This window comes from Chelonia mydas, chromosome 3, assembly GCF_015237465.2.
Source record: "Chelonia mydas isolate rCheMyd1 chromosome 3, rCheMyd1.pri.v2, whole genome shotgun sequence".
Lineage (NCBI taxonomy): Eukaryota > Metazoa > Chordata > Testudines > Cheloniidae > Chelonia > Chelonia mydas.
In genome coordinates, this window is record NC_057851.1 from 85230402 (window position 1) to 85242927 (window position 12526).

The following is a 12526-nucleotide window of genomic DNA, read 5'->3' on the forward strand; positions in this document are numbered from 1 at the left end:
CACAAAAGTTGTACTGCTTTAATGGCAGCAGTATAGTTATAGCAGTACTACCCCACAATGAGTGTGTGGATCCAGTTATAACATTATGAAAGTCCTTATACAGGTAACACTTAATCCTGTATTAGAAGCAGAATAAGCAATTTCAGTATACAGCACCTTTACACTAGTAGAACTGCATCCACTGTAATGGGTTTTATTGGTATATTGGTTTAAAAAAAATCACATCCCTAATCAATATATTTATACCAGTACAAAACTTCATTGCAGACCAGGCCTTAGAATCAGGGCACAGATTAAGCTATGATTATTTGTTGAAATAAGAAAACAATTCCTGCAGGTCCTCTTTCTTGCGGATTTTACCCCCAATGGCTAGAGTCACCAGCAATGACTGGCCAGCTGCAGTTTTCCAGCATATTTGGAATATTATTATAACTCGATTCTTAACTTTCCATATTGATCCAATGCTCGGATTGTGGGGCATATACCATGCCTTTTGGGTTTTGGGTAACAGAATCCAGAAGGCAAGATGTCTAGTTCATAGACAGCTCTTATTGGTGCACCCTAAGGACAGAACAAAGAACAAATATTACATTTTATACTGCTGGAAGAGTAAGTTACCCTGGCTCCCTTCAAGCTACCTTCCAATTACTATTTAGCGTCAGATCTTGCCTTCCCATAGATTAAATCCAGTTTAGCACTAAGAAGTCCACTCACCTCTGGCTTTGAAAGTTGGTCAGAAACAGAGCCAAGTGAAAGGATTAATCAACTCATATCCAGCCAAAAAGCAACCTAGAGGGATCATTTAGTTATTCCTCTTTCCCCAGCTGTTGTGTGGAGCCCAAGCATCCACTTCTTCCTTTCTGTTATGGAGGAAGATTTAGGATAAAATTACACCTCAGGAAGGAATTTGGAAGAGCTCATATGCTCTGTCACTAGGTGCTTAGTAGAGCTTGGCAGGAAACATTTTCCCCATCCCATGACAATTTTCCCATCCTGAATAGAGACAAAAAGTTTATCTCAAATGTTCACGGATTGATAATCTGAAAAAAATAATTTAGATCAGGTTAACTTGTAACATTTTGTTTTCATAACTTTAAAATTAAACATTCATATATTTTACTATACATTAATTTTAAATTTAAAGTTGTTTTGAACAAAAACAACATTTTGTTAAAAAACAGCAACAACAACAACACACCACTCAAAGAGGATATGGCAAAAATTTTCAACAAGGGAACAGTTTTGGTTTTGACAACAAGCACTTTCCAACAAAAAATGTTAAGTCAACAATTCCTGTTCAGCTTTAAGGCATGCCATTGTATCTGGTTAAAAGTTTTTCGAAAGACTATTTTTATTTCAAAAAGCCACCTAAAATATATGGAAAATTTGTTTAATTCAAAACTGCAGTTTTTCAAGTAAACTAAATGTTTGTCATGAAAAAAACAAAAATATTCCATTTTTTCTTCATTGGATTTTTCTCCCAGTTTAGAAAAGGGGGTACAGAAAATAAAAGGGGGAAATGAAAACAATTTATTTTTTAAGTTTTGCTTTGTTTCACCAGAAAACAAAATTCAATGCAATGTTGTCTTGAATTTTTTCAAAGATACCATTTTTTGTTCAGTCCTACTTGACTCATCAATAAAAGGATGAAATTCACCTTTTTCTGTCCCTCTGTACCAAGCTGTGCAAGTGGATAGCAGGAAGAGTGCAGACACACCTATATAATGGGTCTCTGTACTGGCATCAAAGCAGCAAGCAGGGAAGACAATAATGCAGACTGAAGAAAGGAAGGGAAGGAGCTGCTGAGTGATATGTACATGGATCTAGTGCCCGAACAACTATGCAGTGGTTATGGAGACGGGGCTGGAATAGCAGCTGTTTCAGTTTAAACAGCAGCCCCACATTCTGATCCAGACTTGGAGGTAGAGCAGATTTCATCTGCCCAAGCACTCTGCATTCCACCCACATGGAGCCTGGACAGTTGCACTTCATGCCAGTGAGTGAATTCCTCCCTTGGAGAAGAAGTAGCATAATTAATAGTTTTTAAATGTGGGCTAGTGATGTCACCTGCTATGTACAGTTTATTACAACAGTTATCTGGCCCCACTGAAGCCAATGGGAGTTTTGCCACTGACTTCAATGAGGCAGGATTTCACTCAAAGTCTCTTCTGCCTATGTGTAAAGTCTTTGCAATATTTGAAAGCCACAAAGACTTTTTTCTTTCAGAATAATTTGAAAAGTTCACAAAAGCAGGTATTTTAATATTTGCTTTGAAATTAGATTTTGAATCATAATTCTGGACTGGATGCTTCCGCCTAGAGTATAAATAAAAGCATGTTTATTGTCTGGATAGATGGAAATGTAGAGTATTAATTACAAATCTGATTTTGCACTGGATATCAATCCTTTTGCTACAGGCATGAATATGAAATTAAGTGGTACAAAATGTTTACCACCCCATTTTATACTATGCTTTATAATTATATAGCAGCACATAGATGAGAATGCCTGGCAATGATTCCCTATAAATTCCATTTCTGAAATCTTGCCAAAGAAAGGATCCACTCGATCCAGTCAATTGCCTTCCAGTCAATCACTGAGCCCTGCTGTTTTGTTTTACCTTCAGGAAACATTTATAGTAAATTTATTGTGCTATCATATCTTCTTTTATCTTCATTGTTTTTCCTGTCTGACATTCAGCAGATCCCTACTAGTGACAGGGAACTTAGAAGGGGGTCAAAGCAGAAACCATTTTAGATTTTGATACAAAAAAAACCAAAACACCTTTAAAAATATAATCTGTATTAATTAGTGTCCATCAGGATTTTTAATCCACTGAATTGTCCCTTCTAACTTTTTACTTTTAAGCATTCATTCCAGCAATGCATCAGATTTGTTGTTTACTTAACAGTAGAAACATTTTAGATAATTTTTGTATTGTTTTATTGATCTGTTACACTTATTTCATCCTGTTTATTCTCATTTTTATATAGACAGAAGGTTTTTTTGTTTATGCTGTAGTAGCAAAGCTCCTAACTATAATCTTAGCTGTTCTTAGTGTTGCTTTAAAAACAAACAACAACAAAACAAAGACAAGACAATTGATATTCATTTGCCTTTTGACTCAGGTTTCACTGTGCCCCATGGATTAACATCAGTATAAGGGAGTTCACTTGTTAGTAAAAAAGTATCAGATTCATTTAATCTTCTGCATCTCTCAGGTTTACAATCTCAGAATCATGTTTGACTCCTTCCTCTCATTCTTGCCACATATCCGGCCATCACTAAACCTTTTCACTTCTTTTCTACACGATTAACAAAACAAAACAAAAAACCAATCCCCTCCCAATCCCCACGAAGCCTTCTTTTGTCCTGGAAGCAAAAACTCTTGTCCATGCCCTTTTTATTTGCTATCTCAACTATTCAACTTCAAGTCTTCCCAAAACCCTTAATCAAAATCCTTCCCCAAACCCCGTTCGTGCTAATCCAGAGTGTAACAGCCAAAGTTATCTTCCTTGGTAGTCAAACAACATCAAATGCTCTTTAAATAGCTCGATTGGCTTCCCATCATTATCATTTTTAAAATTTTTGGTCTGACCTTTGAGGCCCAGTAGAATTTACCTATGGCCTACATACATCATGTGCCACTCAACCTCGGTCTCCCAGTGTTTCTAGCATCAGCATCTCCTTTGTTTCCTTCTCCCACACTCTTTTCTCCAAACCTTCTGCAGTGTTGATTCCTAAGCAAAGATCTACCTCCAAAGCTGAGTTTGCTAGGTCACCAATCTTCTCACCCTCTACGTAACTCCTAAAGGAGTATGAAATCCTGGCTCCATTAATGTTAGTGGCTAAATTCTCATTGACTTAAGGGGGGCAGGATTTCACCATCACTTCTGTGTGGTAGACATTCAACACAACTGAAAAATAATTAGTTCAGAAATGTATATATAGATATTTAAGGTAACCATTTCATCATGCCTTTCTCTCTATTCTAGACTGTACTGTGAATGTTATTATTAACATTATTAAATGTTATTATTACATTAGTGTCTAGGGGATTTAATCATGAACCAGAGCCCCATTGTGCTGTATAAACACATACATGATTCTTTCCTGAATGATCTTATCATCTGGGCATAAAATCAGACACACCTGGTGGAAAGAACAAACAGACTCAGGGAGCACAAGGAAACAGTAAGGTCATACTTGCCAGGGTAATAATCAGGGGGTCTCAGAAAAGCAACTGCCGAACCATTGTCAGGATGTTGTAGGCATCATGGTAGAGGAGAATTTTAAGTAGAATGAAGGAGGTGGCTTTGCACATGTTTGTGAGGGTACTCCATAATGGGCAGCATGGAACAAAGAATGAAGATGCTTGTTTGAAAGTTTACTACATACTGTAGGCAATAAAGTTTGGCATTGCTGACACGTCAATTAAATGTTTTAGAGAGGATAGGTAGGATGGGGATAGACTCTGAAAATGCCTTGAAAATGAAAACAAGGAGTTTGTTTGATGCAATGGCAAAAAGGAGACGATGGAGGGACACAAAGAGAGGGGTGACATGGGTCAAGTGATGAGCTAGTAAAAAGGATCCTTGCTGCAATTTTTTGGATGGATTCACTGGGACAAGATGGGATTTGTCAGAGCCAGAGAGGAGGAGGTTGCAGTAGTTCAGACACAGGACGCGAGTTTTAGTTGTGTGGATGGAGAGGAAAGATGGATCTTAGTTGTAATGTAGGAAGCAACAGGATCAAGGTATAGACATAGACTGGATCTTATTGTTAAATAAATACAAACAAAACAAAAATCAATGTATTGGTCTGATGTTTTGTGAATTCCAAAGAAAAGAGTATAGTCACGGATGCATGGTCAGAAAGTGTTATCTATCCAATGAAGCAGTGAGATTTCTGCAAAATTCTATCCAACAAGGCCCTGATCCTGAAAAGACTTAAGCAAATGCATAATTCTACACATGTGAATAGTCCTATCAAGGCTTAAGAGTACAAACTTTATCTCTGTCTGAAGAGATACATTTTTGCTTGTCTTTCCTTTGTCAGTCAATCCCAAATCTGTTGTAAATTTAGTTCTCAGAAGCAGGAGTAAGAGAGTAGACTAAAGTGGCCTGTTCTGTAAACTAAGTAAACTTCTATTAAAACAGTATCTGTCTCAAGTGAAAAAATACTGGTAAATGGTTTAGGTTTGTTTATTTAAACAAATTCTGTGGTGTCTGTTTTTATTTATTATGTATAACATAATAGCCGTAAGACCAAAAAAACAAAAGCTTCCCATTTGCACAAGACCCAGGATGCTGTACAAGCCTATTGCCATGAAGATAAGCCCACTGTACTTGTCAGACATGTCACTTTTTAAGGTATCATCATAGTAGCAAATCTAGTTAGTGGAGTGGGTGGCATTGTGGTCCAGCTTGTGCAGAAAGCTTATATACCTGCTGAGCAAGTTTAAGCACCTGCTTTGGAGGACAAACCCCTATTCTTCAACTCATGTCACAGTTATTTCTGTGCAGGATTAAACCAGTATTGGCATTACCTTTATGACTTTTCAAAACAAGAGTATATACCCTTTGTTTATAAATTGAGTCATAAAGACCTTTTACCAATCATTTCTGGTATTTAGTTTTCTTTTTTAAATAAGTTTGCCTAAATGTAATATCCAGTTATCCCTTGCACATGCATCTGACGAAGTGGGTATTCACTCACGAAAGCTTATGCTCCAATACGTCTGTTAGTCTATAAGGTGCCACAGGACTCTTTGCTGCTTTTACAGTTATCCCTTGGTAGTCTCCAAATGTCTCTACTATAATGAAGACAAACAGTTTTATTTATGATAGTCCTTTGGAGACTCCAACAAATGCACACAGTCAAAATTATTCAAGACATAATAATACAAGATACTAGTACAGCAACTTGAATGGATAAACTTGATGTCATGCAGAAAAGAAATGGATTGGACATGAGTGTTATATACCACACCACGACAGACATGTTATCTTAATCCCTCTGCATAGAAAGTCAGATCTTCTCAAGAAGCATCCCATTGCTAGCATCAACATGCATCATGACCACAGGTACCAGTGAGATAACATTATCCGTTTTTGCAATGTGAAGCATAGTGTGTCACCTCAAATATCTTAAAGGTTCTCTGGGTTATTAAATAGTTTAAGTGTCACAACTTTCCTTAATTTACCTATTCAATAACAGCTGAACCTTATAAGCTTTAGACAAGCTTGTTTTGTATTATGTTATATTGGTGTCTGTTAGTATTACTAGAGTTCATCTTGTGTTACTTTAATTATAAAGTTTGTTCTTTCATACTTCATCTTTGAAAATTCACTTGGGTCTGAGCATAAGATGTCTCAGTCCTACAGAATCACTATATGGTTTTTATGTAATTAAAAATGCATTTGAACATTTTAAAAAAAGATTTACAACTTAAAAAAATAAAGTAGAATTTTTAAGGTGCTTCCCACCCCACCCCACCCCCCCCAAAAAAAGTTAATAAAATTTGTCAAGCAGTCATTACATAGTATAGCCCAACCACTGTCAATATTTGTGGCCCTGCTTCAGGAAAACATCGCTATCCAGCAAAGCTATTAAGCACATGCCTAAGTTCCAAAGACTTCAATGGGATTTAAGTACATGCTTAAAGATATGTATGGGCTTAGTGTTTTCCTGAACGTGAGTCCTTCTGCTATAACCATTTTATTTGATTTTAAAATGTGCACTACTTTGCATAGTTACAAACTCTTGATTCAGCGCCAAATCCTGCAGTCTTTACTGAAGCAAAACTCCCAATGCCTGAGAAAGAAAGCTAGGATTTGGTACTAGCACAGTATTTACACAGACCAAAATGACTTCATTAAAGTCATCCATTGCCAGATACTGTTTACCTAACAAAGTATGGACGAGTAACAAAATTCCAAGTAAACATTATCTGCATTGCAATATTGCAGGGGCAGTTTATTTGGTTAAAAAAATGTTGTTGTTGTTTTTTAAATACAGTAGAGTGTTTCTATTAATCTTGGATTTTGTGAAAGCTTGCCTTTACATAATTTACATTTTGGACCAAAGTTGATATAACAGTGTTTCCCTTGATGTATGTTTTCATGTTATTTAGCCACTAGACTCTATTGTGTGGTAAACTCATGCATTTCTAAGGGAGATTGTTTTCTCTAGAAAGTCATGATTAAAACAAAGGAAAACAAAATTCATGAATTAAACCAGTAATAAAAGCTAAGCCAGTACACACAAGCCACTAAAACATCAAGTTATATATGACAGTCCTTCCTTGTTCTGTTGCACTGAATTTAGATATTGTGGTTCTCCAGCCATGGTATGCATAATTTTACATACCATCTGTTTTACATGTCATATTCCATACGTAGAATGCATAACCTGAATACAATATTTTGATGGATTTGAGCTACATGAATGTTTTTGTTCTTAAATTGATGGGTTATGAGTTAAGAACGATATTCTTCAATTTCTAAGAATTTGCTCTACAAATTAAGATATGACACCATACAATTGATTTTAAAATATAAACATGACAAGAAGTCAGAAGAAAGTCAAGGGTCTTTTTGCTGGAATCCTGGTAAGAATGTTTACAATCTAATTATATGAGCTCAGTAATCTGTCAGTATCAGTCATATGATAAACAAACTGGAAGATTACAAGACTTTATAAATATGTTTCAAAGGAACATACTTTATAGTACATTTTCAGAAGCCTAAATGAAAAATTTAGACAAGAGTGATATCTGGATCAAGCAACACTTTTTTCTCAGCAGATTATACTGACAAGAAGGTTAAAAGTGACTAAAGGAGGTTCAAATGTAGATTCTTCACTTGCTAATTTCCTTTCCCACTCCCTACAACCTCTGATCTAGGAACCCCTGCCCCCCCAAAAATCACATACACACTTCATTTATGGATAAACCTAAAATACCAACGAGTATACACCTTTCTAATTTCAGAAACCATACACAAATGTTTGAAGTATCACTTGGATTTCTTAATGTACATGTGAGCAGTCATTGGGACAAAATCTAAAAAGGTGTACAACACAGCATAGCTGATGGCCTACCAGGGGTTATGCTAAGATTTATGCAAATACATATCCTTGTTTTCAGAGTTGTGGAATATCCACAACTCCAGATGAAATCAACAGGACCTACAGTTGCTTAGCAGCTTGGGGGGGGGGGGAGAGGGGGGAGAGAGAGAGAGAGAATCAGGCCAGAGTTTTTAATATGGAAAAATATTCATTATCTAAATGAAAAGTAAAATAGTAAAAATAACTTATTGCAATGACTGTCAGTAACTACCAGATAAGACAAGAAAAACCTCAACAAAATTCTGTCTAACTGAGCCCCAAATATATAGTACCTGATTTAAAACAATTTAAATTCAGGATATTACAGTAAAGTTAGGGATAAAAACTGCAGTCTAACATTTAAGTCTGAGCCTCCCCCCCATAATGTGAAGGTTGTAAGAGAAAAGAGAAAGTGACAAAAAGAAAATCATTTATCTACGTTAAAGCCCTGCTCCCCACCCCCCACCCCCAGCTCTAATAGGAACATCTGTCCATAAATAAATATTATGGACACATTCAATTTAATAGCAATTCTGCTGGAAGCATAGAAAAAAGCTGATTGCTAGGTCCAGTACCTTGAATTGTATATACAGCATATATGAACTTGACTTTTTTATTAAAAGGGTAACTACAAGAAAATACGGAAAGGTTATTCTTTGCTATGAAGCATCCTATTTCTAACAATTAAATATCTGTAGGCATCTTGGATTACTGGCAATGACCCTGACAGTTGTTAGATATTTGTATAAGGATATTAAGTGTTTTGGAGTTCTTTTTAACATTTTGTAGAAAAGTTAATAAGATCACTATATATAGAGCTTCCACAAATTATTCTTTTGAGAATGATGAGAATTGACAAATATATCTATAAAGTACAAATAACATTCTATCATTTTAGAGTAGGTGAAGAGGATTAAAAAGTGGTCAGGATATGCAAATGAGAGGGTTTTTTTCTTAAAGGTTTATTAAAGATTTGGGGTCCCATTACTATATTGAACTGCTTCTAACCCTGATACTCCACTATGCAGACAACATTCTATGAACTAAAACTTCCATCTACTACTTTTTTGCATAAAATATGCTTTGTAATCTATATAATGTTCATTTTAATGATTAAGATGCATTCTTGTTTGTGTATATGTTGTTCAGGAGTTCTTAAAAATGGAAGAAGAAATAAAAAGTATACAACATGTACTACGTTTCCCCAAGGGGAAGGGGGAACTGTTCAAGAACTGAATATTATGCAACACCTTTCCTTGTGGATATTACATTTCTCTTGTTAATCTCCTGTTCCCACTGCTTACTCTTAGGGTCTGATCCATAGGCTATTGAAGTCAATGGGAGACTTTGCACTGAGCTAAGTGGGCTTTGGATCAGGCCCCTATTTGGTTAACAACTTTATAGTAGGGGAGGGGCAGGGGAAGGGGAAAGTAGAGCACTAGGGGAAAAAAACCAGAACATTCTGACCCCCTGGATATTTTGTGGAAGTCTGTGTATAAAGTGACTCAGTCTCCCTTTTGTTAGCAAACATTTGAAGAGAAGACAATCATTTAGATTTTTCTTCACTATGTCCGAATGGAAATCTACAAGATAATTCTGACACAATGCAGCTAAACATCCCTTTGGTAACAGCTATTCTTATCTTCTTAGAATGAACTTCTTTCACTAATCTCTGCTACTGTACCTCTTTCAGCCTGCTCTCTCATTCTTTTCCTTTGAACAGTATTCAGCACGAGCCCTACCCTTCTTTCACTGAAGTCAATGGGAGTTTTGCCATTGACTTGAATGGGAGCAAGATCAGACCCAGTATTTCAAATAAACGGAGACAAGATATGCTCCTCATGGTGCTGCTTCTAAAACCAGGAGAAATATTGAAATCGTGTAGCAAAAATCTATTTAAAAGTCTCCAGCAATCACCAGCTTTATCTGTTTCCCACTGCTTTGCCTGACTCGTGGGAAGGAATAAACAGCCCCGTTGCTCTAGAGAGTCTGACATCTGACAGCCGGAGGTACCAGCGAGCTGAGAGGAGTCACCAGGCACAAACCTCTAGTTGGGTGCAGCCAGGCACTAATTTGATATCAACCATTTTGCAATTATTAAAGCTCCCTTACGGGAACAATATTTTGCAGCCAGAACCCGCTACGAAGCACATAATGGAGAGATATGGGCTGGCAGGAAGAAGGGATAGTAGTTGATGAACTCCATAGGCGGCTTCCTTGGGTAAGGGCTGAATTGCCTGTGGTGGGAGTGGGGAAGACCCACGCTGGGACCCAGGCGACAGGAGGCGCGATGCCACCTACCCCAGGAGCGGAGCCTCTCCCACCGCAGGTTACACTGGCTGGCGGGAGAACAGACCCTCTCACTCCGCTTCTACAGCTCTGAATCGCATCGCTATTAATATAGGGGTCACTCTAACAGTAACAGTATAAACCACAAGCCTCTGGCAGCCAGATATGGGCTAATTCCTTACAGCAACTCCAACCTGCCCTCGGCAATACAGATCCCCGTGCCCAGCTCCAGCCTTATCCCCAGTAAGGCACAGAACCAATGGTACCCAGCAGAGCAATGCACAGAAACCGTTCAGCAGTGCACGGAACCAATCCCACAACTGTACCCAGAGCAAGGCACACAGTCTGCAGCAACGCAGACCCCCTACAACTGTACCAGAGCAATGCAGAGAACCAACCCCTCCAAAAAACTGCACCCCGGCCAACTCTCACAATGCCCCCACTGTACCCAGAACAAGACAGGGAAGCCCCCACACTGCACGCACTGTGGTGCGGCAGGTAGCACGCCCACAGCACCCCCAAAGTGTCCCCAAAGACATGCACAACCCCCACACAGCAGGAGCCCCAGCAGTACACAGGAGAACCCTCCTGCGGTACCCGGCGCGATGTCCGAGAGATCCAGCCCAGCCGCGGAAAAGTCCTTCTCTAAAGCTTCACCTTAGCATCACATCAGCCGCTTCCTCTCGCCCCCCGCCTGGCCGCGCGTGCGGTAAGACCGGGCACCGCGAGCGCTAGCCCAGCAGATGCTGGCAGGGGCAGGCTTCCCGCTCGTCGCCACCACTTACCGGGCATCCTGAAAAGCCGGCGGGGGGCAGCGGGTCGGCTTTCGCCGTTCAGCAGCCCGGGCTCAGCCCCGCGCGGGAGACCCCAGGAGCCAGTGGATCTGCGGCGTGTGGGAGGGAGAGACTCACACGCACTGCTGGAGACGGGGCGGGGGCGGGGGCGGGGGAGGGGGGGGGGGAGAGTCGCGGAGTTCAGGACGCGTTTTCTGCACACCCCAGAGAGGCTGGGGCCAGGTGCAGCAGGGCGCGCGCCCGCGGCGCGGGCACAGCGGCGGCGGCAGCCCCGGTCCCTGCACTGCCCGTCCCCTGTGCCCGGGAGCGGCGGCAGCAGCAGCAGCAGGAGATGCAGCCCCCAGTCTCACACACACAAACTCTCTCTCTCGCTCCCCCGGCTGCGAGCGCGGAGCGGTCTCCCACAGAAGAGCCCCACTCCCCTGCCTTCCCCGGCTGCCGCGGGAGGCCGGCGTGGCAGAGGAGGTCCAGCCTCCGTGGCTGTGAGGGAGACACGGCGGCGCTCCCGCAGCGCCCCCCTCCCCCCGGCCAGTGAGGGGCGCCCCGCAGCTGCCGCCGTCTGTGGATGAGTCTCCGGGCCCGGCGCACGGAGCAGCCCCCGCCCCCCGGAGGTCACAGCCGCGCAGGCTGGGAAGCGCAGCGCGGGTGGCCCCCGCGCAGACACACGGGCGCCCCCCGGGCCACTGCTCCGAGGGGCCCGGGCCTGGCTCAGCCACGCACTGGGCACCCCGGGGAGGGGGCGTGCATGCCCTAGGGGACCCGAGCGGGGAGGGGAGCGCGGCTCGGCAGGCGGGGAAGGAGCGGCCGGGGCGCTGCTGCTTGCTTCTCTGAACTGTTGCCGGATATTTCCACTGCAGCGTAAGGAAGCAGCAGCATCGCCGAGGCAGCTTTGCCATACCTGATTTGATGCCTGCACCGCCCACCCTCAGCTCACCTTCTTCCCAAAACGGAATGATGGGCTCAGGAGTTAGGTGCCATGGTTTACTTCCTGCCACATTAAAATATTTTCCCCAGGCTAGGGGGAATGGTTTAAAACCCCAGACACCCCCGTTCGCAGGAGAGGGAAAAATAGCCACCGTCAAGTTGTTTCCTTGTTGATTTGCATTTTAAGCTCGACTGCTGCTGCCGGTCCTATTATGGAGTCTCACTAGTGTTCCCCAGCGGGCATACCAGGCTGAAGAGAGGCAGCTATACCTTGTCTAACTGGAGTTTTCTCCAGATGATCTGCTCTAAAAGTGTCCTACCCTTGAGATTGGGAAGGGGCGGGGGGGGGGGGGGGGGGCTTTTGAATGCGAGTTTGGGATTGAAGTACTGAGCTTTTTTTTTTTTTTTTT

The 12526-nt window shown here is 41.3% G+C and overlaps 1 protein-coding gene across 4 annotated transcripts in view; it reads right to left on the minus strand.

Annotated features, from left to right (window-relative positions):
• HS3ST5 (heparan sulfate-glucosamine 3-sulfotransferase 5) overlaps positions 1-11779 on the minus strand; it is a 264767-nt gene extending 252988 nt beyond the window's left edge. The window contains exon 1 of one of the 4 annotated variants that reach the window (XM_037894662.2): positions 11184-11779. The gene's annotated coding sequence lies outside the window, so the exon portion shown is untranslated. Of the gene's footprint in view, positions 1-10995; positions 11136-11183 lie in introns of those variants that run through there. The other 3 variants (XM_037894663.2, XM_043542826.1, XM_043542828.1) reach the window with 3 other exon arrangements.
• Positions 11780-12526: the final 747 nt, after the last annotated feature.